The sequence below is a fragment of the Lepidothrix coronata genome, unplaced genomic scaffold (assembly GCF_001604755.1).
Source record: "Lepidothrix coronata isolate B3197 unplaced genomic scaffold, Lepidothrix_coronata-1.0 Scaffold1, whole genome shotgun sequence".
Taxonomy (NCBI): Eukaryota; Metazoa; Chordata; class Aves; order Passeriformes; family Pipridae; genus Lepidothrix; species Lepidothrix coronata.
Window position 1 is genome coordinate 13,331,180 of NW_016690181.1, and position 25,277 is coordinate 13,356,456.

General features: G+C 42.8%; 1 protein-coding gene across 6 annotated transcripts in view; it reads right to left on the reverse strand.

Moving 5' to 3' along the window:
• The window catches only part of OSBPL5 (oxysterol binding protein like 5), a 177,753-nt gene that overhangs the window by 131,663 nt on the left and 20,813 nt on the right, over positions 1-25,277 (reverse strand). Inside the window, exon 1 of one of the 6 annotated variants that reach the window (XM_017813159.1) lies at positions 7,641-8,064. The exons of 4 other annotated variants lie outside the window; for them this stretch is intronic. The gene's annotated coding sequence lies outside the window, so the exon portion shown is untranslated. Of the gene's footprint in view, positions 1-7,010; positions 7,059-7,640; positions 8,065-25,277 lie in introns of those variants that run through there. One more of the 6 variants, XM_017813154.1, reaches the window with a different exon arrangement.

A 25,277-nucleotide genomic window follows, 5' to 3' on the forward strand; every position in this document is an offset into this window, starting at 1 on the left:
GTTTCCTTTCAAAAAGTGCTGCATCCCTGAGGTACAAAGGGCAGAAAGCTCTTCTAGCAAAACCTGGGAGTTAGCAATAGAGATGGGAAAATAAATTATTAAGGACCACATTGATGCGGGTTTTCTTTCTGTCTTGAGCAAAACTTAAATTACTTCTTCCTTTCCCCATTGTGGCTATGGTAATAATGCACAACTATTCATTATCCTCATCTTAACTAGAAAAGCCTCTTTCAATTTAGCACTTAATATAATTACAGTAAATTAAATAGTGTCTAGAAAAAAGACTTTTTCAAAGCTATTATCTTACCTCTATGAAACTCTATCAGTTAAAAGTGAAACTAGGTATTAAACAAGAAGGGTTTGTATCTATTCAGTGAGCAGAAAAGTGAGATATTCAGCTGAAAATTGTTCAAATTCTATATCTAAATTCAACACCACATCTCCAAGGGAAAACCGGAGAATCTCATTAATGGTATCACGATGTCCCTCTCACACTGTGGAGACATGACTTGAGCACCCATTCGCTGTTCACTTTCATTCACCTCAACAAAGTTTCCTTTTTAATATGAGGGAAAAAAATCTGCATTTTATAAAATAACAAGGTAAATTATTGCCTTTGTGTGCTTTCAGCAAAAGCTCTCCCTGGCTACCGATGCATCGTTAATTTGATTTCTCCAAGAGACACACAGGATAAAAAGCATTTGGCTGGCCATGAAGTCAGTGGGAAAACACACAGATTTCGAGAGGGTCAGGATAAACAAAAAATAAAAGCAATAAATTTCTACACTGCTACTCTGAAGAAAAAAAAATGAGAAAAAAAAAGAAAGAAAGAAAAAAAAGACAAAGTGTCTACAATAGGTATTTGTTATTACCAAGAGAGGCTTTTGGTAAATGGTCATTCTGTTCTCATAAATAAATCAAATGCTGGCTTGGTAATACCTGAACTGATACTAGAAGTACTAGAAGCATTATTTTTAACACAATGTAAGCATACCAGCCATCAGGAACAAAATATTAAGCAGGAAATATCTTTAATACGTTGGTTTTCAACAACTGGGAAAACATAGTAATAATTAGCAGCTGGCACGGGAACTCTGCTAACTGTGCATCTTGTGGATAACAGCAAGTTTTATGTTAATACAATGATGTCAGCTGACGACAGCTTTATGGCAGAGAACAGCATATTGTGCATTTCTGGGAAAAGGAATCTTTAGCACTGTGGGGATTATTATTGCTAAATTGCTTCTGACTCACAGTCTGTTGCTGCTCAGTGTTTCTCACTTGGTCCCTACCTACCTACCTTTTATTTCCTCATGGGGATGCACCTGTTCAAAGAAGAGAATAAAACTGCACTGTTGCACCCACTCTCTTAGCTCATTTAGACGAGTTATTCAGGATCTTGCTTCCACAATGGGATTATTTTTATTTATATTACAGAACAGCCCAGCAGAAGCCAAGACCACACAGCACTAGGCATTGTGTGAACTTATCATAAGAGACCTTGACAACAAAGAACATGTAATTCAGGCAGGCATAAGAGAAGATGAAAAAGGCACAGAAAGCTGATGTTAACACATCTTGGCCACGTACCTTCTCAAGGTACTAAGAAACGAGACCCTACACTACACTTCTCAGATACACTCACAGCTACAGGATCCTCCCAGCTTCTCAGCACATCTCACCCTCTTGGAAAAGAAAGCTTTCAGCACCTACGCTGAGGGATTCCACAAGCCAGAACTTGAACACCAGCTTGGAAAGAATTAGGTTAGATGCCTGACAGTCTGAGCTTGGTTTACACAGCCTCCAGCCCTGTCCAAAACTGGAGATCCCCAAGTCTACTGCAATGCACAGATGTATGAATAAACGAGTGCAGGTATGCTAATATGCCTCCCATGACCTGGAGTCCAGAGAGAAATTAAAGTGGTAACAGCAGTTTGATTACAGGCATCAAAGCCTGGGTGGTACACCAGACAAATAAAAAATAAAAAAAATTGAGCCTTGTTTTGCATCCACTGATCCTGAATTGAAACAAAACAAAAAAATCCATTTATATAGATTCTTATGAAATTACATTTCCTCTTCAATCAGGAAGGTTTCTAAGGCAGAGAAAGAAAGGATGATAGGCCAAATGTTAAATGGATGGGTCAGATGTTAAAATGGAAAGAAGAAAATCTATTTTAAACAAAACTGAAAAATACAAAGACTGCATATTTCATGCCTAACACACCTGGTCTAGATTGACTATAACAAAGTTCCATGGAAGGCAGCTTAAATTACTGCCTTGTCCACTAGTGCTGTAATTTGTATGGTACATTCAGTGTTCACAGAAAGCCTTCAAAGTTCAAGTGAGGATTTACAGATTTACCAAAAAAAAAATTAAAAATTGTTTAGACTGAACTGTCTTTGACACACATATGAAAGAAAAGATCATGAAATTATCTGCAAATCCATATTCCTTTCCTTAGTAAGGTAAGGGGAAAATAATTATTCACTGCATCAGCAACTGTCAGGCTCAGAGCACTCCATGAGGTTGTTTTCCAAGGCAACACAGCAAGAAAAGACACAAAGATTCATCTTATAAAATGGAAATCTCATCTATTTGCATCTGTGCCAGGAGCTTGCCAGAATAACCCCCCTGACCGAGTACTAAATCCAGTGGCAATGTCACGTTCAGATTTCAGGGATTTTACAGCTAAGCCAGCAGCAGCTCCCCGAGTGAACTGCACAATGTTTGATAAAGTGTCTAAAAGCCTTGGTCACCTTCTACTACTATATAAAAGTGATTTTCTCCTGATGATGAAAATCATATCAAAAAGAAGTGCAAAAATATTAAAACAACAACAAAACAAGAAACTTAAATAGTTCTTTTCATTCTGCCACAGTGAGCAATAGTTACACACACCACGCAGCAGAATTCCCTTCCTCCCCTCACTGGGATGTGGCAATTTTTTGCTGTGAGGAGACAATTTCCCATCATTATAATCTGAGAAAAGAGCAAAACAACTGAATAGTGCAATGCTAGCATAGGCTTAGCACTCTGGCATCAAACAACACAGGTAACAAAAGCCAAGCTGTCTCTGCAGCACTGAAGGTGGGAAGGAGCAATGACACGAGAACAGTTGTCTGGAACAAACTGCAATAGCATGAAAATTAAAATGCCTTTTAGAGCAATCTCATGTTTTTGCCATGAGAAAAACTGAAGGAGAGCTAGCAGGACACTGCTTTTGTTCTTGAAGTGTTGGGATGCAGAAGGATCAAGTTCACATTAAGCCTTCCATTCAACACACAACGAGACATTTCATCCCTCGATGCCTTTCTGCCACATCTGATGGATAAGCAGTAAGTCTGCTTTTATCTTGGCCTCTGCTGATCAATTTAGACAGCATACCCTTCAGGACTCTACTACAGTGGCATTCCAGTTTGAGAATACACACAAAATAGCTATTGCATTATTCCTTGGGGGTACAATTTCACATTGATTGATTCACTGACAGATTAGATAGGATGAAGCAGGCAGACTCCATGTTGAGTTTTTTTTCCCCCACGAGGAGAGCTGCACATATCCCAGTTGATTAAGGATGTGCTTATTTCTTTTTTTGCCTTTAGCTGGTTAATTTTACTGATATAACAATCATACAGACAGTAACTGGTTTGCCAAAATACTCAAATTGATACAGCCCTACAGTCAATTCCCAGTAAGCTGAAGCTTGGCTTGGAATTTAGCAAAACACATGCAAAAACTACTACCAAGAAGACTGCTAGCAGGGTAAGGTAATTGATATTGGTGCATGGCACTGACCTCAGTGACATACTGCAAAAGGAAAGCATAGGTATACACCTGGCTGTTTATTAAACAAGGAGGAGAATGGAGCCTTTTCAATTCAGACTTTGATTTATACACCTATAAATCCTTCAATCCAAAAGAAGCATGAAGAAAAAAATGGCACAATTTCAACTGTAGCTCTACAAACACTACAGAAAACTGAGACTAAAGAACAAGGGATATGCCCATGGTTCTTAGGCAGGTTGCAAGAAATTAAAAAACACCACCACACATGCAGCTGGACTATTCTAACCCTCCCCCCCCAAAAAAAAAAAATCCCCTTTTCACATCACTCTCCTTTTGTGATGGGCAGAAGCCATTTACAGGTAATTCTTACTAGCCTGCTGTTAGCTGCTTCCAATTTTGCAGAATTCTCCCCTCTAGTCCCTTATCTTTTTGTATTACACAGATGCATATACAGTACTTAGAGCCTGATGCAACAACAATCCCCCTACACCTTGAGTAGAGACAGAGTATTCAAAAAATTCAGAAATGTGAAAACCTGGACAGGTTGTACACTGCTCCTTAGTCCCACACAGAGGCTCAGCAGCTACTACTTGTCAAAAGTATATTTTTCAGGACAGTTGTCTCCTTCCTCCCTCACTGCATGACCAGAAAGAGCCACAGTGGTGGGGAGGGGCTGGGATGAAGGCAGAACCTGTGATTTAGACACAGCCCTGTACAATTAAATGCACCACAACCGCATTGCTCCATAAGGAGGGCTGAGCGCTCCACACGCAGCAGCACCTGGGAGGAGTTTGCTCAGCCTCAAGACAGCCGGTGCTCGGAAAGCACAGCATAAACACCAGCAGTGACAGTCAAGAGCCTGCATGAGCAGCAAGCAAGCCCAGACCTACACTGAGACTGGTTGGCATGGCAGGTCACTGTCATTCCTACCCAAACCCACGTGTATTTGGCATTTGGATTGTTCCCATTTCCTGACTGCTTCTTGTGTTTCCTTTACCTTAGTAACCACAGCAGGCGTGCACAAACACCTACAACAACGTGCTGCCAGAGACATCTCATGTTGAGGAGTGGAGGCGTGAGGAGCAGCATTTCTCGCTGAGAAAACACTGTGCTATTAATGCTTGAAAGGCAGGGAGGTCAGGCGAAAAAACACTAAATGCAGCTTTTTCCCCAAATAAAACAAGAGATCGAATAGCACAAATCTGTGCATTTGCAGAGGGAGGTCTGTGCTCCTCGGCTCAGAAGCAGCAGGGCCTTGCTGACACTTCAGGGCAGTCTCATTTTTGCCTCTTAAGCCCCAGGTTGAGCCCTAAAAGACCTTCACCATTGGCAACACTGGCAATCTCATAATTGCCTCCAGCTGATAACAGCTCTCTTGGATGTGAAGTGAGTCTGACCCACTTCAGATTAGTTTAACTAAAATTTTTATGATCTATGAACATAATATGAATAAATCAAGTCTCAGTTTTGCTCTGAACACAGCGCACAGATTTCAAACACTGCACATTACAGATTACAGGAATGGCCTTTCCCTAGAGATATGCCAACTTCTAAACCACAGCACTGTCTCAGACACAGAGCCATTTTTCCAATGCTGTAGCCAAGAAAGCACCTTGCTAAATATCTAACCCAACAAAGAAAACTGAACCACCTGTACTGTACAAGCCCTCCTCCCACTCACCTGATGAATCAGTGTTGCAATAAAGCACATGGAAATTAAATTAACTACCATGAAAAGATTACAGCAGTAAATCCGCCTTTCAGTTACATTCATGTAGCACCATGATTAAATCATTTCTTTGGTTCATATTGTCCACTTCAAACCAAAACAGGTGGCAGGCAGGACTATGGTCTGCATTACTTGCCTTGAATCAGAGAACTGCTATCACTACTTTGATCACAAACAGCAGCACAAAGTAACCCTGGTGCTGAATTGGCTGCCCTGCTGCCCCCACACCCTTTTGGCCCAGCTCAGCTGTCACCCTTTTTGCCCAGCACACTCCCAGGGTCACCCAACATCCCACTATGAACGGCCCAGCTGAGAACAGCCATTCTCCTCTTTTGGCAAGAAAACTTAACCAACCAACAGAGGGGAAGCCACAGCAGAGGTGACTTGAGGCTTCTCTCTCTCCCTCCGCACTCACACCTCTTTGGAAACTTGCTGCCAAGAAGGAAGGTGGCAGCTGGGGACACATCCAATGCAGCGGCTGTTCCCTGCTGTACAGACCTTGCTGAATACTGTTGTTATCTTATACATCAGTGCAAAGAGGAGGAAGGAATATTTTGACAACAAAGATACTGCTGCAGCTAGATGAAGTAAGGAGGTGACTACACAGCTTAAAGAACTTTCCTCCTCGCTTATGTTAAACAATTGTTTCACACTACAGCACTTTAGGTTTGCATAACACTTGAAAAACATGGTTTCTGATCCAGCAGACAGTTGTATGTGCTTATATATTTATTTCTCCAGACAAGCTGCCTCGCTTCACTTAGTGCAAGCTAAAAGCATTTCCAAACTCAGGTCTATCTGGTTTTTAGATAGCAATGCATATGGTCTTCAGTATGGTATCTGTACAAGTGCCTATAGGAAAGGTAATTGCCATCCTCAATCAAATGTAGCCCATTAGGAAGAGTGCAGTCGCCCTACTTGTTCCCCACCATCCTGGAAGAAATACATTAAAAATGGGTTCAACCTACCAGATATGCCCATGTAGCTAAAGAAATCATGTCTCCTTGACAGCACACCATCCCACACGCCACATCGGTCACATGCTAGACCCCCAGCCCTGCCATGCAGAGATGTCGGGGGCCGAGGGAGAAGTGGGAGAGCACCCCACAGCTCCCATCGCCAAATCCCAAAAGACAACACACAGAAACGGCAACACACAGCCTGGGCACAAAGCACGGGCAGAGGCAGCAGGGTTACCCTCTTGGAGCTGCCAGCGCTCAGTCCCTCACTGAAATCACGCTGCTCTGGGGTACCACGCTATACTTAAAAATAGGCAGCCTGGGTTTGCGGGAGAGACGAGAACAGCAGATGTGCAAATGCCTTTGAATTTTGTCATGGGGGGGAGAGAATGGATTCATTTGGGAAATCGGGGGGAGAGGGGGTATTCGCTTTTATAGAGTATTTTGGGGAGGATGGCTTTCGGGGGTTATTGAAGGGAGGGGGGGCGGGGAAGTGGCTTCTCGGGGCAGGGGGCAGCGCGGCGCGCCTTACCTGTGCGGGGCGGCCGAGCCCCCGCGCGGTGCCGCGCTCAGCACGCCGCTCCCCGCCGCCGCCGCCGCATCGCCGCCGCCGGGACACGCGTGGGACGGGGCGCGGGGGACACGCGTGGGCCCCGCGGAGCCGCTCCCCCGGCGGCAGGGAACGCGCCGGGCCGCGGCCGGACAGCTGCTCGGGGGAGGCGGCGGCAGGAAATACCAAAAGACTGATCCAACCGCGCTAGGGAGGGAGGGAGGGAAGAGAAGGGGGAATAGAGGAGAGAAATAGAGGAAGGAAAAAAAATAAAAAGGGAGGAGAGGAAAAAAAAAAAAAAAAAAGAAAGGAAAGGAAACGTGCAAAATCCGGGCGGGATCGGCGCGGAGCGGGCGCGGTACTCGGTTCCCTGCGGGAGCGCCCCCGGGGAGCGCCCTGGCCGGAGCTCGGCTCCCTTCGGGTCGTTGTTTCCCCCCCCGCAGTTTGTTCCTTTCTTCTCCTCGACGGAGGGAGAGGCTGAAGCCAAGGCAGAGTAAATAAGGCAAAAGCACCAGCCCCCTAAACAAGAATCGGGGACCCCCTGGCCAGCAAGTAGCAAGCCGACCCTGGGGTTTACTGACGCCACGCGCAAGGTAATGGAGAAAAGCCAACCTGGGGGAATCACCACGCCGAAAGCTCTCCAGCTGCAGGAGCACTTTGTTTCAGCATCCAGCCACGCGCCTCCGCCGACGCCGTGGCTCAAAGGCGCCCATGCAATATGCAGCCCTGACACGCAGCTAGGCACGCTCCCAGCTTTGCCTGTGCATCCAGAGCGAAAAATCAATCCCATGGCAAGCACGGACCCCTAAGCTCCTCCAGACGAGGAGGACAGTCCAATCATCGCATCCCTGGCCGTAGCCTGCCTGTCCCTCGGGGGAGGCATGACTTTACAGTCAGTACAATATCTGGTAAAACATCACGGCAGAAAACGACCCAGCCACACGGATTTTACTGCTGCTTCCTCTCGCCTCCACTCTGCCGGTGGCACGGTTCAGCGATGAACTAAGAAAAGGAAGCCAAGCAGGACTTCATACCTCCTCCGTGGGAAAAGGAGTAGCAGAGTTAAAGGCACCCAAACTTTCTGAAACCAAAATCACATGAGGGGATAATGTGACTAGCATGAGTCTGACGTTCATCACTAAAGTCTGAATCACCCATGTACAGCTGAACCTTTAGTGCAAAATACAGCATGAAGCTCAGACTCATGCTTCTGAAACCAGAAGCATTAAACCATGTGCCTGAAGCGCTCTGTTACCCCACCCTTCAAGAAAAAGCCAGATCCTTTTTCTCTTTAGTGTGTGCAGCCTCTAAACCAAGACAAAGACCGACTAGATCTGATGTTCCTCATAATACCCAGGAAGCCAGCTTCCAATGCTACAGAGCAGCAACTCATTAATTGAAAAGGTCTACCAGATCTTATTGAAAACTCCTGAATTCATCCAAAGCTGCAAGCTCAACTTGGACCAGGGCACAATTTCTCTCACTCGCTGCCTCCAGCGAACTACAGCCCTGGACTGTAGTGGACTACAGTGCTTCACCCTTCATCACTGATATCCATGCACCCAATGCCTGTAGAGGTAGTTGATTTTCTCCTGTTGAGCTTGGTGGGACATAGAGCAGTATGCACTACACCTAGCTAGGAGTAGAGCATGGTAGTGGAGGGAAAAGTCACCATCTATTTTTAGTCTTTCCTAGAAGTTTTAGTACAAAGCTGGACTATAAACAGACCATAAACTAAACTATGAACGGCTCACACAGCCTAAACTGTCTCTGCTATTCAAGAATCACCATAGCCCTTCTCCACCCCTTAAATAAGCTGCTGAATCATTTGCATAGAGAAGGTGATTTTAAATTTACCTGCATTTGTAGTGATTTCTGCCATCATCTGCACTTGTGGAGACTTGTAATGATTCCAACTGCCTTCAAGTTGGTTGGGATTTTGACTTAATCCTCACCAAACTTTTACCCTAAGGGCAAGCCTGTACTGTGCAGTGGGACAAGATGCTGCAAGGAGATGCCAGAATGATCATGAGCCAAGGCCTCTCATCACCCTGGCTCAGGGCACTGCCAGGCAAAGCCACAGTATTAGAGACTGAAGCAGCTTACCCTGCCTCATACTGCCTTCTCCCTTTCCCTGCTGCCTCCTGTCCTGGAAGCCACAGAGGGGTCCTTTCTGTGTCCTCTGCTCCCTTCACCCTTCTGCCTTTAGAGTTGGCTCACTCAAATGCAGCCAGGTTGTTTGCCAGCGCCTTGTCTGGTAAAAATGACTTTTTCATTAAACTATAGACTTGACATTGGTCGGATTGTCTGCATCCGGATTGGCTTTGTCCCACCATGGCAACTGAAGTGGCTCCTTGGCTACTTTGGTACAGAGATCTACAGTTTCTAGCATCCCTACACAAATCACAGTGGGACTCAGAGTTCACTTCCCATGTATTCCTATTTTAAACCCTTTTAAAACCCTTTTAAAAATGTTTTGTCTAAAGTTTTCCACTAAATTATTTTTATCAATTTCTTATCTTACTACTTTCTAATCATTCCATGATTACTAGTACTTCATCTGTTGACTGCCACGTTGCCACACAGAGCTCATTTGTTTAAAAACTGAGCATCCAAAAATGTTCCTGTTAAAACAGTTACAGACCGTGATAAAGAATAATACTTGATGTTTTCTTATGTGCTCTAGGACAGTGCATGTGACACTGGTGAAGTGGATACACAGAACAAAATGCTTGACAGTTAAACTGTCAATATTTTGTAAGTAAACTGGACCATCAGAGAAAAATTTACATCATACTGATGCTTTGCATCATGCAGCCATGGCATTTCTGAAGTGGTCCAGGGAGCCCTGAAACTGAATTTGATGTGTCTTCAGACCTTGCATCAGATGGGTCCTCTGAGTCTGGGTTAGACAAGAAGAGTAACATTCATCACTTCCCTCTGTGTGTGTCAAAGACAGGACCTGGACTCATTCTCCCTGGAAACTAAACCATGCCAGCACTAATATTTTTAAAGACTATTTTCCACAGCCCTCTAGTGTCTGTTCTGTTAACAGCCATTCAGAAGAGACATCTGCTGGGGTTCTGCTGGTTATGTGCTGTCTGCACATTATGTGCTGCTCATGCAAATATACCTGCTCTGCCCGTAAACACCTAAGGGGGTGGATGTGGAGTACAGAGCTCATGACCCAGCCCTGCACTTGGAGTGAGCCTTGCTGTGTGCACCATCTTCTGTCCTAAGACCACCTGAGCTCCCCAGCTTAAAGCTAATTCATCAGTGTCCACGAGATATCACATCTCCCTTGGACAGAAGCTCTCTGATGGATGTACCAGACAGTTAGAGCTGAGAACTCTTCTGGCTTCAGTTCTCCTTTGCAAGAAACCAGCCTTCCTTTTAGAGGGTCTGCAGCTGTGATATTTTCTTTGGGCACTGGCCAGTGTTCGCAACACTTAACTTTCCCACCACAGCAATATAACTCTGTCCTAAGAGGGCTTGTAAACTAGTGTGAACTCTATCATAGGCAAGGGTAGCAAAAACAGTAAAACGCAATTAGCTGTAATTCTAGTGCTGGGAGAGTGTTTCAGTTGTGTTACTCCAGTCCTTACAATCCAGTAAGGCAAGTCCAGGAGTACATAATCAGGACAGTGAAAAGCAGTATCTAATGTCTTTTTCTGACAACCCTTGGAGATGTGCTACAACACAGTATCAGTGCTGTCTAAAAACTGTGGTAAAGGCAGACAGGGAGGTGAGCTATCTGCAGCAACAGATAGATCACTCGATTCTCTTGGATCATCAGCCTGCCTAGGACATGGTTGCAGCGCTTTCCCTTGCATCCTCCTTTTCAAATCCTTCACCTTTTGCTAGCTGCTAAGCTCCTTTTTCCCCCAACAGAGATCAGCCCCTACTTATGTGAATTGTAAATACATATTTATTTTGCAGAGTCCAGAAGACTTGCATTTTATGCCTTCCTATATCTCCCAACATATCCAGAATAGTTCTATAAGCTCCCATTTATGACTAGAAAGATTATTAAATACCATAAAAGCCATAAGACATATTTATTGGCCTCTATTAAAATGGAAATTGAGAGGAACAATCATATTCCTATCATTATAATTACTACAATGTCTCTGCAGCCATAACCACAATAATCAGACATCATATGAATGGCTGTTAGCATTGTAAGATACTTGCCCTTAAGCTCACGGCACACAGTGAGACAAGAAGCAGGAAGCTCTTAAAAAAATATGTTAAAAAAGACATTATTAAACATGGGTCTTTATCATTAGCCACAAGCTTCAACACAGCTGTATACAATTAATGATAAGAAAAAGATCACTTTTACCCATAAGCGTTTTCCAGTGCAAGGTTCCTTAGCAAAAATATTTAATGCCATAGCTGGATAGAGCAGGAACTTCTTGTTAACAAAGAGTAGTCTGTCTGTTTAGAGCTTTGAAAAAGTAAGTCCACACTAAACGTGTTTGTTCGTTTTACATTTTGAAAAACAGAGCTGCTGCTAAACCAGGTTCTTAATTGCTAGTTTGCTGGAACGGGTCTCTGAGGAAGTTCGAAAAAAAACCACAAACATCTCCCTGGGAACCACTGGAGACTGGAGTCCTCTTGTGGCAAAAGATAGAGGAAAATTTTCCGTGACTGATGACTGCTGAAAACTGGGTCTCTGCACAGGAGGCTGCACGGTGAGTAACAGATACAGGGAGTGTCTGCTTTGTAAAGAGCTTGATGTCACATTGCAGAGCATAAAAGCAGCAGTGTGAAGACTTCGCAGTTGGCAGTGGGCAAGCATCAAAAGGAGCAGGATGCCACTGTGTTTTGATATTGCAAATTGTGCTTCTGTTTACTGTGGTAGCTCCAGTCTGTTAGAGTGTTCCCTGCTGAGATGATGTTTCTGGCTGGGGTTTTTTTTTTTTGTTGTTTGGGGTTTTGTTGGTCTCTGTTAGAAGAGGTAATTTTTCCTGAGTGTCTCGCCAGCAAGAACTTTTCTCCTGGCTAATATATTCACTCTGCATTATCAGAGGCCAGCTTCCATCCTTCTTGTCAGTCTGCTGCTGAAATGGGGAGATAACACAATTCTAAGATCTTGTTTGGATCCTGCTGCTCTGTATTCCATCTCCTTTTCTGCTGTGTGCTTTTCTATCTACAGCAGTCCCTATGGACTGCCTCGAGTTCAGCTTAGGAGACGTTTCCGCGAGGAATGATGGATGTTGGCCATGATAGTGCCATGCTCCCTGCTAGGAGCAGCACTGCAGAAGGTAGAAAAAGTAAATAATCTGAAAGTCTTTCTTTACCCACGCATTGTGGTCAGAAGATTTTCATGTGTCCTCATTTGAGCTTGGGTTACAGCAAAGAAGTTATCTGGCCAACAATTTCACCCAGTAGGCTGACTCCAACAGTCTCATGAGCCACTCACAGCTCTGATGATCCTGCAAAAGAGGTCTTGAACTATCTAGTTCAAGACTAGAGTCTCCAGTAGCAGAGGCTTTGAAGGCAGCTTTAAAGAACTTCTCTCCCAAGGGGTCTCACCTTCAGGAGTCCTAGATTAGGTAAAACTGTTCCACACACAGCAGGGGTCAAATGATCCTAATTTCTTACTGTTCAGCTGAAGCCTGTTCACATAAAGCACCATGAACCTATTTTATTTTCCTCCAAGCTAAGATAGCAGATTAAGATGAATGCTGCTATTATGGCTTTGGTGTGAAAAACTGCAAAGAGTTTGGCTGCCATTGATTTGCTCCTGCAGGTCTGGCCAGTAACTAGTTGCAAGTCTCAGAGAATAGCCCAACACACTGAGCTGATGTGGTGAACAAGGTTCCTTCTGCAGCTAGCAGCAGTCTGGAAAGCAGCCGAGATATCCAGGATCTGACAAATTGTCCAGTGAAATCTGGGCTAGATTTCAAAACCCTTGATAAGACATGACACAAAACCAATTTGGTATTCAAAAGCATTCCAATAGCCCTTGTTCTTGGTCATATTTCAAGCTAATTGCAAAGCAAGCTAGCTGTTACAAAGCCTTGAAAGATAAAACAAAAACACGCACATACATGTAAACATATCCACACCAACCCCCTGCAATAAGCAGGGACATCCTCAACTAGATTGAGTTGATCAGAGCCCCATCCAATCTGACCATACAAATATATTTGTGAATGCACTTCTTGCATGGCTGGAACATCAGCATCGGTATGGATAGCTGACATGTTTCTGAATGATCACAGATTTCCTCAACAGCTAATCAGAAATGTCTGTATGAAGTAAAACTTGGTTTTTTCAGTTTGGTTTTCTTCCTGCCCCAAATAAACTTTGGAACAGATGCTGACAAGTTTAATCTGTCTGGACTAAGTTCTGTTGTCATACAGGAAATATTACAGTGAGAAGAAATATAAACACATGTATCTCTTTAAAAGATTTTACTATCAGACTCATAAATGTAGACACACAGATATTCATATAAGCCAGTACCAGTCTCTCCACACATATTTAGTTATGTATTGACTGACTGATACTCTGTCCATAGATCTGGATCTAGACACACAGAAACCACAGTTTAATTCCAATTTGTTCACTATGCCATTCTCTCCAGAGAGGGGTATTTTGACTTACAGATGACTGAATCTTTTTCCTGACACCCAGTGTATCTTATTGATCTGGAAATCAGGCCAGAGAGTCACAAATCAGCTCTATCAGTAGCTTTGTCATAACACTGTATCATATTCCCAAGCTTGCAGCTGCTTCCAAACATTACAGGATATGTTTGTTCTCATACTTAACCCTTTTTATTTCGCCTGACTCATGACTCACTCTTGCATCCAGCTCATCTCTAATAAATTATGGAACCTCTCACAGCTTCTTTCTTGCTCTTCTCTCTGAAATCCATCATCTGTCTCCCTTTGTGACCAAGCAAAAAAGTCTCCTTGGCTGTTGCAATTCATTTTAAGGTTTCTTTGTTATTGCTGATGCCTCCCATGAACTCCCACAGGAGCTTGAAGGAGATCAGGAAGAGAAAGTGCAATAATATTTTTTGCTACTGCTGAAGGCAGCTGCCTTATTGGTTTGTCTGCACAGAAGGATGCCAGTATTTTTGTCCTCCTTTTGCTTCACACAGGGGGACCTGTCCAGTGTTCCTGTCACAAATTACAGTTATAGAAGCAAAACACAAAAGACTGAAGCCTGAAAGAGAAATCTGTTTCCCCAGAACAGATCTAACACTATCAAAGACCATGCTCTGACTAACAGCCCAAAAGGACTACAGACAAAAGTTTGTTCCAGAGCAAATTGTCCATCCCTTTTATGCCACAAAGGACCTGATTTGATCCCAGAGTCACTGATTAGATCTGTATTATTGAAGTCCAAACACAAGGCAGTCTCACAGAGGATGGCTGGATTTAGCTACTATTGGGGTCTTGAAATAGTGGGATAACTTGGGAAGTATGATGTCCACATGGGTGACCTGGCAGTGGCCACAGAGAACTATAGATATTTGCTCCATCATTTTGCAAATAAAGTTATTTTTAGCCCTGATGAACTTTATTGTTCCACTGCCAATTACTATGTCTCCTGATGCCTTCATAGAGTGAAATCAGGTCTGCTGTGGTGTGTGACTTTCTCATTCTATGTTACATTAGCAAGCAGGAGCACATCTGTCAGGCAAAGAAATTGATAGCTAGGATGCAACATCCACACTATTTGCATTTCAGAGAGCTGCCTTTGCACTAGCTTTAGTCTAGTCCCATCAAGACAGCATCCATCAACAGCTACAGCAAATTAGGCATGCTCCTAGAGTACATCTTCCCATGCTGATTCACTGAAAGGGATCCAGGTGCATGCGCTCTGAGACTGCTCTGGCTATGAATCAAGGAGCGGTAAATAAAGACAATCTAGAGATTTACCTCAAAACCACCTTGCTGATCTGTCTGAAAAAAAAAAGAGAGCGATATCTGAGATACGAACAGGCTGCTGACTGTAAAAAAGTTAAAAAAAAAATACCAGTTAATGCAAAGACATGGATTTTAGGATAACATCTCACCTTGTCTACCGACTGGTAATAACTCCTTAGGTTTACACGAGCCCTGGAGCATATTTCTTAGCCCTTCTATTCTACACTCCCTCAGTTACTACCTGACCATGAGGGTCAGGCTACTTTTCCCTTCTTCACACCCAGGGGAAAACAGCTGTGCAACAAGTGGAGCAGCTAACCCACATGGGACACCGCTGGAAGCAGATCCCACAGCTGGAGCACCATAGCCCCGTGTTCCACCCAGGCCTCCACTGGGTACAAGCCTTGCAATGAGGCCAAAGGCTCCTTTCTTCAATCAGATATTGTCATATGGTGGTTTCATGCTCCTATTGTGAAGATGAACTATGTTTAAATGCAGCAGCCGTTCACTTTAAACTCTCATGATAAAGATACAGGGATTAAACGTAAGACCAGCTTCTAAGAACAGGTGTCTTTTAAAAAAGCAATCAATGAAAAACATACCATAGGTTTGAACAACAAATGCTGCCTTTGGTTACATTGACTGAGATATTGTCGTAAATACACAAATATACTAAATGTATTAGTTTAAAGTGTTATTATTTATATTTTTACAGTTAGAGGAGTAATGTTGATCAGGTATATAGGAAATAAACCAGAGTTCAAGACCATCCATGATCTCTTGCTACCCAGAACAAGAGACTCTGTGACAGGCAATTAATCCTTGTCCTGCTTCCCATTGGCTACAAAGGAGAGAGTAGAATAAAAAGTAGAATAAAATATTCTCTTTAACTGGCCTCAAGGGTAGACAAATAATTGCATTTGAGCTAATTTTGTAGTACTTTTCAAAAGTATCCTAACTAACCCTTGGGAAAAGAGGTTTTTCAAGCAGAGCAGAATCCAAGTGAAGCTTCCTGGGTGTAGGGTCATACTAAAACCTTAAAATTCAACCTATTTTCATCAGAGTTGTGCCAAGCATCTCAGACAGCTTGGGCTTCTGTAGCAAAACTTTGTGCTCCTCACAGGTCTTTCAGACTCTCCAGTGAAACCAGATGAAACTCAGTAGTTCTGGACTCAAAGCTCATAGAGTACCTGTTTCAGCAGTGACACGGATACAAAGCTCTGCTGCTTAAAGCCAGAGAGAAGTCCAGCATATAGATTGGTTTTGAAAAATTCCATTTGCCAGTGACAGGAAATTCTTTTTATCAGGCAACAAAACCATAATGGAGTATATCTGCAATGGAGCAATACCATTTGCTGTCAGATGGGAGTCTGGACATCATTATGTGTTCTTTTCTTTACCTGAGAAGATAGCTCTGAGGTTGGGTCACTGGATTATGTTGAGCAGGCGGGTAAATTTTAGGGATATTTGAGCAAAATTGTTTTTTCTTCTTCTCTGAAATACGTCTTGGAAACCTGCGTATACATGTACACACAGTTTCTCCCTGAACAGATGTTACTTTTCACAAAATTGCAAGGCTATCATCTGTGATGAATACTAAGTAGTTTCAAGAAGTCTGTTCTGTGAGCTGGTACAAAAACCAGAGCCCAAAGGAAAGAAAGGAGGGTCTGGTGAGGAAAATAACATCCTTATCAGACCAGGTCCTGGTTCTGCCCTCTGATACTGAATTTCTCTTTGCAAACCTTTTACTCCTTCACAGTTCTTCATCTGCAAAATGGAATCTTTCTCACAGACTTTGTTTACTTACATTTTATACTCCTGACGTCAGTACATGTCTTACCTACCATGTCTAGAACTGCAATTACTCCTATTCTGATATAAATAACAATATTTCATTTCAGTTCAGCATTGCACTTTAGAACTTGTACAGAAAAACACAGTCACTGACTCGTTCTTCTCTATTGCTTTACTGTGGATTCATTAGATTTTCCCTTAAAAAGACTCAAGAAATTTCTAAAAGTACCAGTTTACAGAATGGAAGATATTTTAAAACTAAAAAGACCTTCAAAGAAGAAAAGTTACTTTTATAGAAGAGACAAATCAGTCAGAGATGGTGCTTCTATTATGTGTTTAGGCTGTTGCCTGTGCAGAATAAAACCACCTAATAACTGTCTTTCTATGCCTTTTTTGTAAGAAACCAGTAAGATACACCCTAAATAATGTAACCCTAAAAGCATAAGGTCAAGAACTGGCAATGATTTCTCTTCCCCTCTCATCTCTAGTTTGTTTTTTTTTCTAACAGAAAGAAAAGCTTTATTGGTAGAGGGAAGCTGGAGATGGAAAGGTAGGAGAACACTATCTGGGGAGCTGGCAGACTCTCAGTTCTTGCTCAAAGCACAGGTAAATGCCATCAGCTCTACAAAAACATAAAGGATTCGATATCTGGCAGTTCCTTGGCAGACTCACAGGTCACTTGTAAAAGTAAATTCTGTTCTGTTAAAATAGGAAAGGATCTTTCTAAACACAAAGTGAATATAAATACATACCTGTGAGCTCGTCTATGCAGTTGTTTTTTTCCTGATTATACTGGTCTAATGAGGTGATTCATGTTAGACCAGGGTGGACATTCTGATTTTAGTTGAAGACTGGATCTTGTGAGAATAGCTTAAAGAATATGCTGTAATATATGGTAAAAAAGATAGGCCTTGATTTCAGACACAAAGGGTCCTTCTGGGATCTACTGCTGGTTTAATTACAGAGGCTTGAAGTCTCTCCCTTCCCCTTTCTATTATAACTATCCCATGTTGATAAGCTGAGTTTGAAGACAGACTGAACTGATCTCTGTTGCATATTTGCCTTCACTTGAACGGATGCCAACTCAGCAGGCAAATATTGTAGCTGTAATGCCTGTAAACATTAACTATTTCACTTCTTAACAAAGCACACAAGGAAATCAAAGGGCCTGCAGAAACACTTCCCAGAATACCAAGCTTGAAGAATACAGAGCTTGGCTGCTGCTATGCATAAAAATGAATGTATTTAAGTCTACCTACTGTTAAACTGCAAGGAAGCTGGGGTTGGGGGGGCACCAAATGAAGTGATTTTTCAGGAAAAGGTTAGATATGGGCTCAGTTTTGAAATGCTAGAGAAATAATACTCTTGTTAGCAGGTTTCTCTCTTGTTTCCAGAAAGACACTGTTTTTAGGCTCTGGGAACAGAACTCTTTCAGAGTCCTTCCAGAGCTATAGCACTGACCTGATGGGTGGGCAAGATTTGTTGGGGTGTTTTAAATAATCTACAGTGGCTTTCCTCAGGAACTTCTTCTCAAAATGCTGACAGCAGTTTGTCTCAAAGTATAACAAAGGGGAAGAATGATAAAGGAAACAGGGACAGGTCATCTGCTGAATTCATAGCACTGCACAGAATTCTGCCTTGACAATCTCAGTCAATTGTCTGTTGATGAAAAAGAATTTTAAATTGACAGAAGGAGGTAGTATTGATGGCTGTGGATGAATTATATTCCATGGTTTGGGAGGAATTCTGTGAGAAGCCTTCTCTGAGGTGTTCAGAAATTAACTCCTGCCAGCTCTTTGAGCATGGAGTGATGTGAGAAGCGAAGCTGGAAATCACCTCTGCAGAAGGGCATACATACAAAACACATACCATGAGCTAGGTCTGAATATAGACATCTTCCATCTCCAGCTTGCCAGAGCCACCAGAACAACCAACACGTTCTCCAATGCAGAAAGGGTACCTGCACATAAATCCTCACAAAATGGAGCAAATCCAGCCCATTGTGCAACTGCTAGAGAAGTACACACAGTTAGCCACAAGCCCAATTAACCACCCAAAGTGTGGGTGTTAACGCTGCCAAAATTTGCTTAGAGTAGTAAAGATTAAAAAAACCTCCTAGAAGAAACAGGACAGCTCTTTGCAGTAGCTGTTTCACTGCCATCACATGAACACTGATTTACTGATTATGCATTCCTTCCAACAGTGCTGCTTCTGGAAACTCATAATTCTAGCTAAGAAATTAGCTTTACCAGACAAAAGGAGAAAGTGTGGTGGAAGAGCAACTAGAGATAGATGAAGTTCACTAAAGAGATTTAAATATTCTACCTGCAAGTGAATTTGGAGAGAAAATTAAGCAGTCTCTCAGTATCTCATGCCTAATTGCTCCCATGTAGGCAGGACTGGTGTTTGTTCTTAAAGTCACTTAAAAATTAAGAGTCCAGCTACCATGACACATGCCAGACAAGTAAAAAAATCAACACCATTCCCTACCACATTTGCAAAAATCTAGAAAATTTGGACAGAAAAGGCCTATTAAGTCAGCTCATTGTGTCATGGTCCAGGATTGTTCCTAGTCCTCTCTACCTATTCCTCATCATTCCAGTAAAGCGTCCCATTTGCAGCATGAGGCTGAAGCAGCTCAGGGCTAAAGGTACAAATTGGGGCACAGAAAGCCTGGAAAGAGAAGCTTTATTTATCTCCACACTCAGATAACCACAACCAAACTGAGCTAAACAGATGCACTCTTTTGGGGTTAGTTGTTTTTACTATTTCTTTTAGAAGAGACAGGACAGGGTTTTATTGCGTCTTTAAAACAAACTGAAAGAAGCAGAATTTCTATCAGATAATATGACCAGCTTTTCATACAGCATGCACTGGCAACTCCAGCTATAGCTCAGGAAAGCTCTCCCTCTGGTCAGATCCTGAAAGACATTCTCTGAGAGCATTCAGAATCAAATGTGCATTTAACTTTTCTTTCCATTTCACACTCCATTTCTAGTGATTAATGCTTGTGCTCTAGATGGATGAAAGCTGAAACAGATGTTATCCACTCACAATGCCATTCTGATAACCCTGAGCCAAAGGCTGAAATCCTTAGCAGATTAGCAGCTGAAATAAAAAATGGATAAATAAAGTGGAGAGTACGGCTGAACAAATTCTTATAGGTTTTATTTCTGTGGATAACAATGCGCAGAGGTTGTGTTATCTCTGTGCAAATCTGCCAGAGAAAAGATTAAATGGCAAAATTCCAGCACTGAGACCTGCAAGTCTCCTTTGCTGGACTGCCTCAATGTGAACACCTTACTTTTTAGCAGAATGTCACTGTGTAGGCTCCATTATGTCATTAAAAATGTGGGGCTTTCCATTCTATTTTCTTTTTATTGAAACAAAATCATGTTTTTTTCTTACACTTTCCTATGAGTTTATGATATTTCTGCCATTAAAAGTACCTGCAGCCTGTATGGTTCACCTGGTGCTGAGAATGTTAGGAAAAACATTTGAATTTTCACTTAAGTGAAACTTTGAGTGGTTTTTATGAAAAAGAACACACACTTTTTAGAGAATTTGGGAATTTTTTTTTTATATTCCTTCAAACCTTGGAAGTCAATTGGAGCAGTGAACTTGATATAGCTCTGTCAGGGAAAATTTAGTCTCTCTTCTTTGTTCTTTACCTCAGAGAGTTACAATATGTCAAAAAGCTGTGCTTTATTAAACTATAGGTAAGATAAACCAACTCAGCTGAGGTCATGCTATTGGAAACTGGAGGAAAGGATGTGCAAAGACCAGAGAACTGGTTAAAAATGTGCCAGCTATATAGGTTGACTTATCAACTAAACCACGCTTTTTTTTTTTAAGACCCTCCAATTATTTTTTTTAAAGCCCAGGAATGGGAACATGGATGCAATAATCTAGTGCATTATCCTGCCTCAGACAGTAGCAGATGTTTCTGGGGAAGGAACCAACAACCCACAGTAGGCTGGTGTAGGATAATCTTACCCCCACATCAAATCACAGCCTGGTTTTCAGTAGTTAAGAGACTGGCTAAGAGCAGAGTATTTAATATCTGGTTGAAAGGGTTTTCTACTCCGGCCACATTACTGAGGAATTTCTTCCCAGTGCCCATCATGGAGGCAGGTATCTTAAATGTTTCTGCTTTATGTATCAGATCAAGTGTCGTAAGATTCCCGACATCAGAGGAAAGACTTAAAACAGTAAATCAAACTACCTTTTCCAAAGGGAGAGTACAGCAGCCTGATGTGTATAACTAGTTGGTTTTTGTTGAATTCACATTGCAAGCTCCTTGCGGCCTCTTATGTCACTGCCAAATCTGTGCTAGTTCTGTATCTATCAAAAATGTGTAATAAATCATAGCAAAGCAATTGGACAGAAAATCTCAGCTTTTCCTCCTGCCTGTAAGAAAGGGCCTAAAGACCTAGAATATACAAAAAAGCATGACAGTTGTGCTTTACAAAGTAATGTTGACACAACAGCTGTGAAGCAAAGAGCAATAACATAAGTGCATTCCTTTAAAGGTATGTTATAAAAAAAGCACCTCCAAACTCATGAACCCGTTTCCACCACCCCCCAAGAATCACTTAGTTTTGCTACAGACCATAACATGACTTAGCTGAGGAATAACACAGCATTGCAAGTTTCAGGGTATTCATTCTCTGATGCAAAATTCTCCAGATCTTCATTCCCCAGTAGCCACAGGAATCTCTGACTCCAAATTGCTTCTAACCTTCTCCAGGCTCCACCTCTCGAGGCTGCAGTTAAGACCCCAGTTAAGACTATTACTAAACTCGCACCTTTCCTGGCTCTTCAGTGACACCTTCTGGGGCAAAAATAGACCAAGTCAATCTTAGTTTTTCTGCAGCTGTTTTTACCTATGTGTAGGAGTTACATGAGACATTTGGAATCTAGTTCTCAAGAAATGGTCAGCCTACAAGAAATGCTACTCAAATACGGCTGCCTGTACATAGGGCCCTGAAAAGCATGATCTCTCTGGAGACTGGGCAGGAGATGAGTCCCAGATGGTCACAAATCTGTAAGCTTTCACTTCTCCCAACACGTATTTTGATTTCCTGAAATTGCTAACAGAGGGGAAGAAAGTCACACTTGAACAGCTGGATCCTCCCTGTAAAAGCAGTAAAGATGAAGGTGGAAGTTTATATTAAAATGTTTTATTCTTAGTGAGAGTGACCTCATCTTTTCTTGAGGGCAAGTTTTAAATGCAGCTGTGGTTTGACTCCAGCGCACAACACCTTCATTTCACTGTGGCAGTACTGTAGAGGGCTTGCCTCCCACTCCCATGCAACCCCAGTCACAAGGGACAGGGGCACATGGGGAGGTTCTCTCAATTGCAGGGGGAAAACACCTCTTTATTCACTTTCAGGGGAATGTGCTGGGAAGATGGGCAGGCTTTGCTAGTGGGGTATCAACTCACTAAATAGGCTGGAGCTTAGCCGAGAAAGAGAGCACACTTAGCAAAGAGGTCTGATCTTCAGGACTTGTGCGTGTACAACCCCAGACTTCAGTAATACTGCACAAATTTACTGCCACTCAGACAAGTAGAAACATCTGATTTTCCTGTGTGCATAGTCTGTCACAAATAAATGTACCCTTGATCACACTGTGCTCCACCAATGATCCATCTGGTACTTTTTGGTATTTTTATCCTGCCTGTCCCTGACCTATTTATTAATCCATAACTTTTTACTGTCAAATCAGGCATCCTGAGCAACAGTTCTTTGTGTCTCGTGCAGCTACTGTTTTGCAAAGAGAACACATGGTAAGTGAAAAAAATGGTTTAAAGTCTGAGATGCTCTTCAAGTTTGACACACAACACACTTTTGTCTGAACTGAACAAAAGGTAAGCCAGGAGAAGGGCATCCTCTCCAGTACTGCAGTGGTGACATAGACACTGTGCTCCACGCCCAAAGGCAGAGGGTCAGCACTAGCAATTACATTAGTGTGACCTGCTCGAACGTGCCAAGTTAAGCTCCTCTGTATAACTCTTTCTGGGTGCTGACAGCTTTAATCAGTGCACATTTTCCCGAAGAGGTAGGGTTTCCTTGCAGAGGAGGTGTATCTAACGTGACATTGGAGCCTGAAGAACTTACTTATTGTAAATGGGGAGTGCTGCACGGACAAGAGCTACAGGCAAGGTTGGCAGTGTGCAAGGTAAACAATGTGATTCATAATGAAAGCATAAAGAATTCACTCAAAGTCTCCTCTGGACTGGTGCATTAATGATCCGTGTCCTTCCTGTTGCAGGGATACTAATGTAACCCATGCATCATGCATAGCTTAAAAAGAAAAGAGGACCAAAGAATTGCTGTGCTATCGGATCCATTCACTTCTTCTCTGCAGCAGCCAAAGACTGACTTCTTTGCCTCAGTGTTGAGCTGCTAAGTACATTGCCACAAAGTTGAAAATAAAGGAAACAATTCTCTGCATTTCTCTTCTTGCCCTGTGGCTCTGGAGCAGAGGAGTCCACATCTCCATGTGCTTCCTAGACAAATGTCTAGTCCCAAAGGGTAAAGTTGTATGTCTGTTTTCACCACTGCATAAATAAATGCGTCAGTCAGCATCAATTAATGCTTGAGTCCTAAGCAGGTGAGTTCTTGCTAAACAGATGGGACCAGATCTGGGAATTGTCCTCTTGCTGTGGCTCTTGGTTTGGATACTGGAGAAAACGTTGCCCCTCAAAACTTCCCTACTTCCCTTTCAAACTAGAGTATTATCGCCCTCCTATACACTCCCAAATACATATTCTGGGCATAAGCCTGGACTTTTTTTACATAGATAAATTTATATATTGGAATGCACAGAGAGCTTTTTCTGAGTATTGGGTTCTTTCAGTGTATTAGAGCTTCCCCTCACATCTGAACACAGTTTGCTGTCACTCATTTTTTCAGGGTTAAAAGACAAATACCACAAATTGTAAACCTCTGTGATAACAAGAATGCTCAGCAAGAATATTTTCTGGCTGTTCTACTTTAAAGAGACAGGATCTTATGATTACTCTTCACTCATGATACTGAGACAGCCTGACCCAAACTGAGGCCCCAGCATGCTGGGTTGTTTCTCTAAAGACACAGAATGAAAGCAGCTCCTGAGAATAGAAGGTTTCCAAGGCAAAACATTATGACTCACATTTGACCTCTTTAAAAATTGCTCTCTACTGTCCTCAAGGACTCTGCACATTTTCTTTTTACAGCTCTCTTACTAGCAACCTTTGCCATAGTCTGCATCCTGCTTCCTACCCCTGGAAGCTGGTTCACCAGGAGCTGCACAGCTATGGGTCAGTGCTCCAGAGAAAGGGCCAGGGGACACCCTACCAGCCCACCACACTTCAACTTCAGAGCCTCTTGTCCTGCACTTTGGTATCTCCACCCTCAAAACCAGGTTATGCCTTCTTTTTGCATATGACTCAGAAGGGATCCCCTGTCTGCTGTCTGGCATACCTGTGCAGGAAGGAAACACACTTCTGTCCTCAAGTGTAACTCTGCTAAAGGGGTTGCAGCCTCTCTCCTGTGCACATTGCACAGGCTCCCCAGGGTGCAACATGCCTCTCTACCCCACTTTCAGGGATGTGTCATCCTTGGGAAGGCAAAAACTGGAATCAGACAAAGCCAAACTGAGCTGCCCACACTCACTCAGGGCTCAGTGAAGTGTGTACCACTGGTGCAAATCACTTGGCTATCAACACATGTTCTGGTGTGCTCATATTTTAGGCATGTTCATGTTTTAGGCCCTCTTTGCACAAATATTAAGGAGTAGCTCAAGGGCATGGCAACAAAGCACCAGGACTTAGGATAGAATTATAACCACACCCACCATGACGTATCAAGCAGTATGCCAGAGTGCCTATTATGGATTTATGCTTTTTGGGTTATTATTTGCCATTGACTATCTTAGCTCATCAGGAAAAGCAGTATGTTTTCAATAGACTTCAAGATAAGGGGTAGGTGAATTGTCTTGACTACAACAATTCGGCGACTAGACTTCTAGACACAGGTTATTTTTGTTTTCTCCCTAAATGTAGATTGTGAGGGACTGTAAGTCGACCTGGCATGGGGAAAGACTTCCTTTCTTATGTAATAACAGTAAGATGCTATTTCCTAACTTGGAGTCAAAGAAGTCAGATAAATCCTCAGCAAAGCACTATGCCTGGAAATGAACAGAAAAACTGTTCCCTGGGTTTGTTCAGGTGCTCTACTGCAAGTGCCAGCAAGAGGGCCTCTTCCTTCTGGCAGCAGTGGTGACCACAGGGTGGGGATCCTAGGAACAAGGGTGTTAGGCAGGAACAGGCTGGAAGTACCATCTAATTTTAGATGGTACCAGTTAGCCACACCTAAGCAGATGTCCCAGACTGCCCACACTGGGTCAGGCCCCGAGCTTCGGAAAACACTAGAGCAGCAGAAAACAGGTAAAGTGTTCCAATATTAGAGTGTGCTATGAAAGCCCAGAAGCTTTGGCCTGCCCTTCTTACTCCACATCTTTGAAGTAGAGGAGGTAGCTGCACTCACAAAGGAGTGAGCAGAGAGTTCACTGAGCT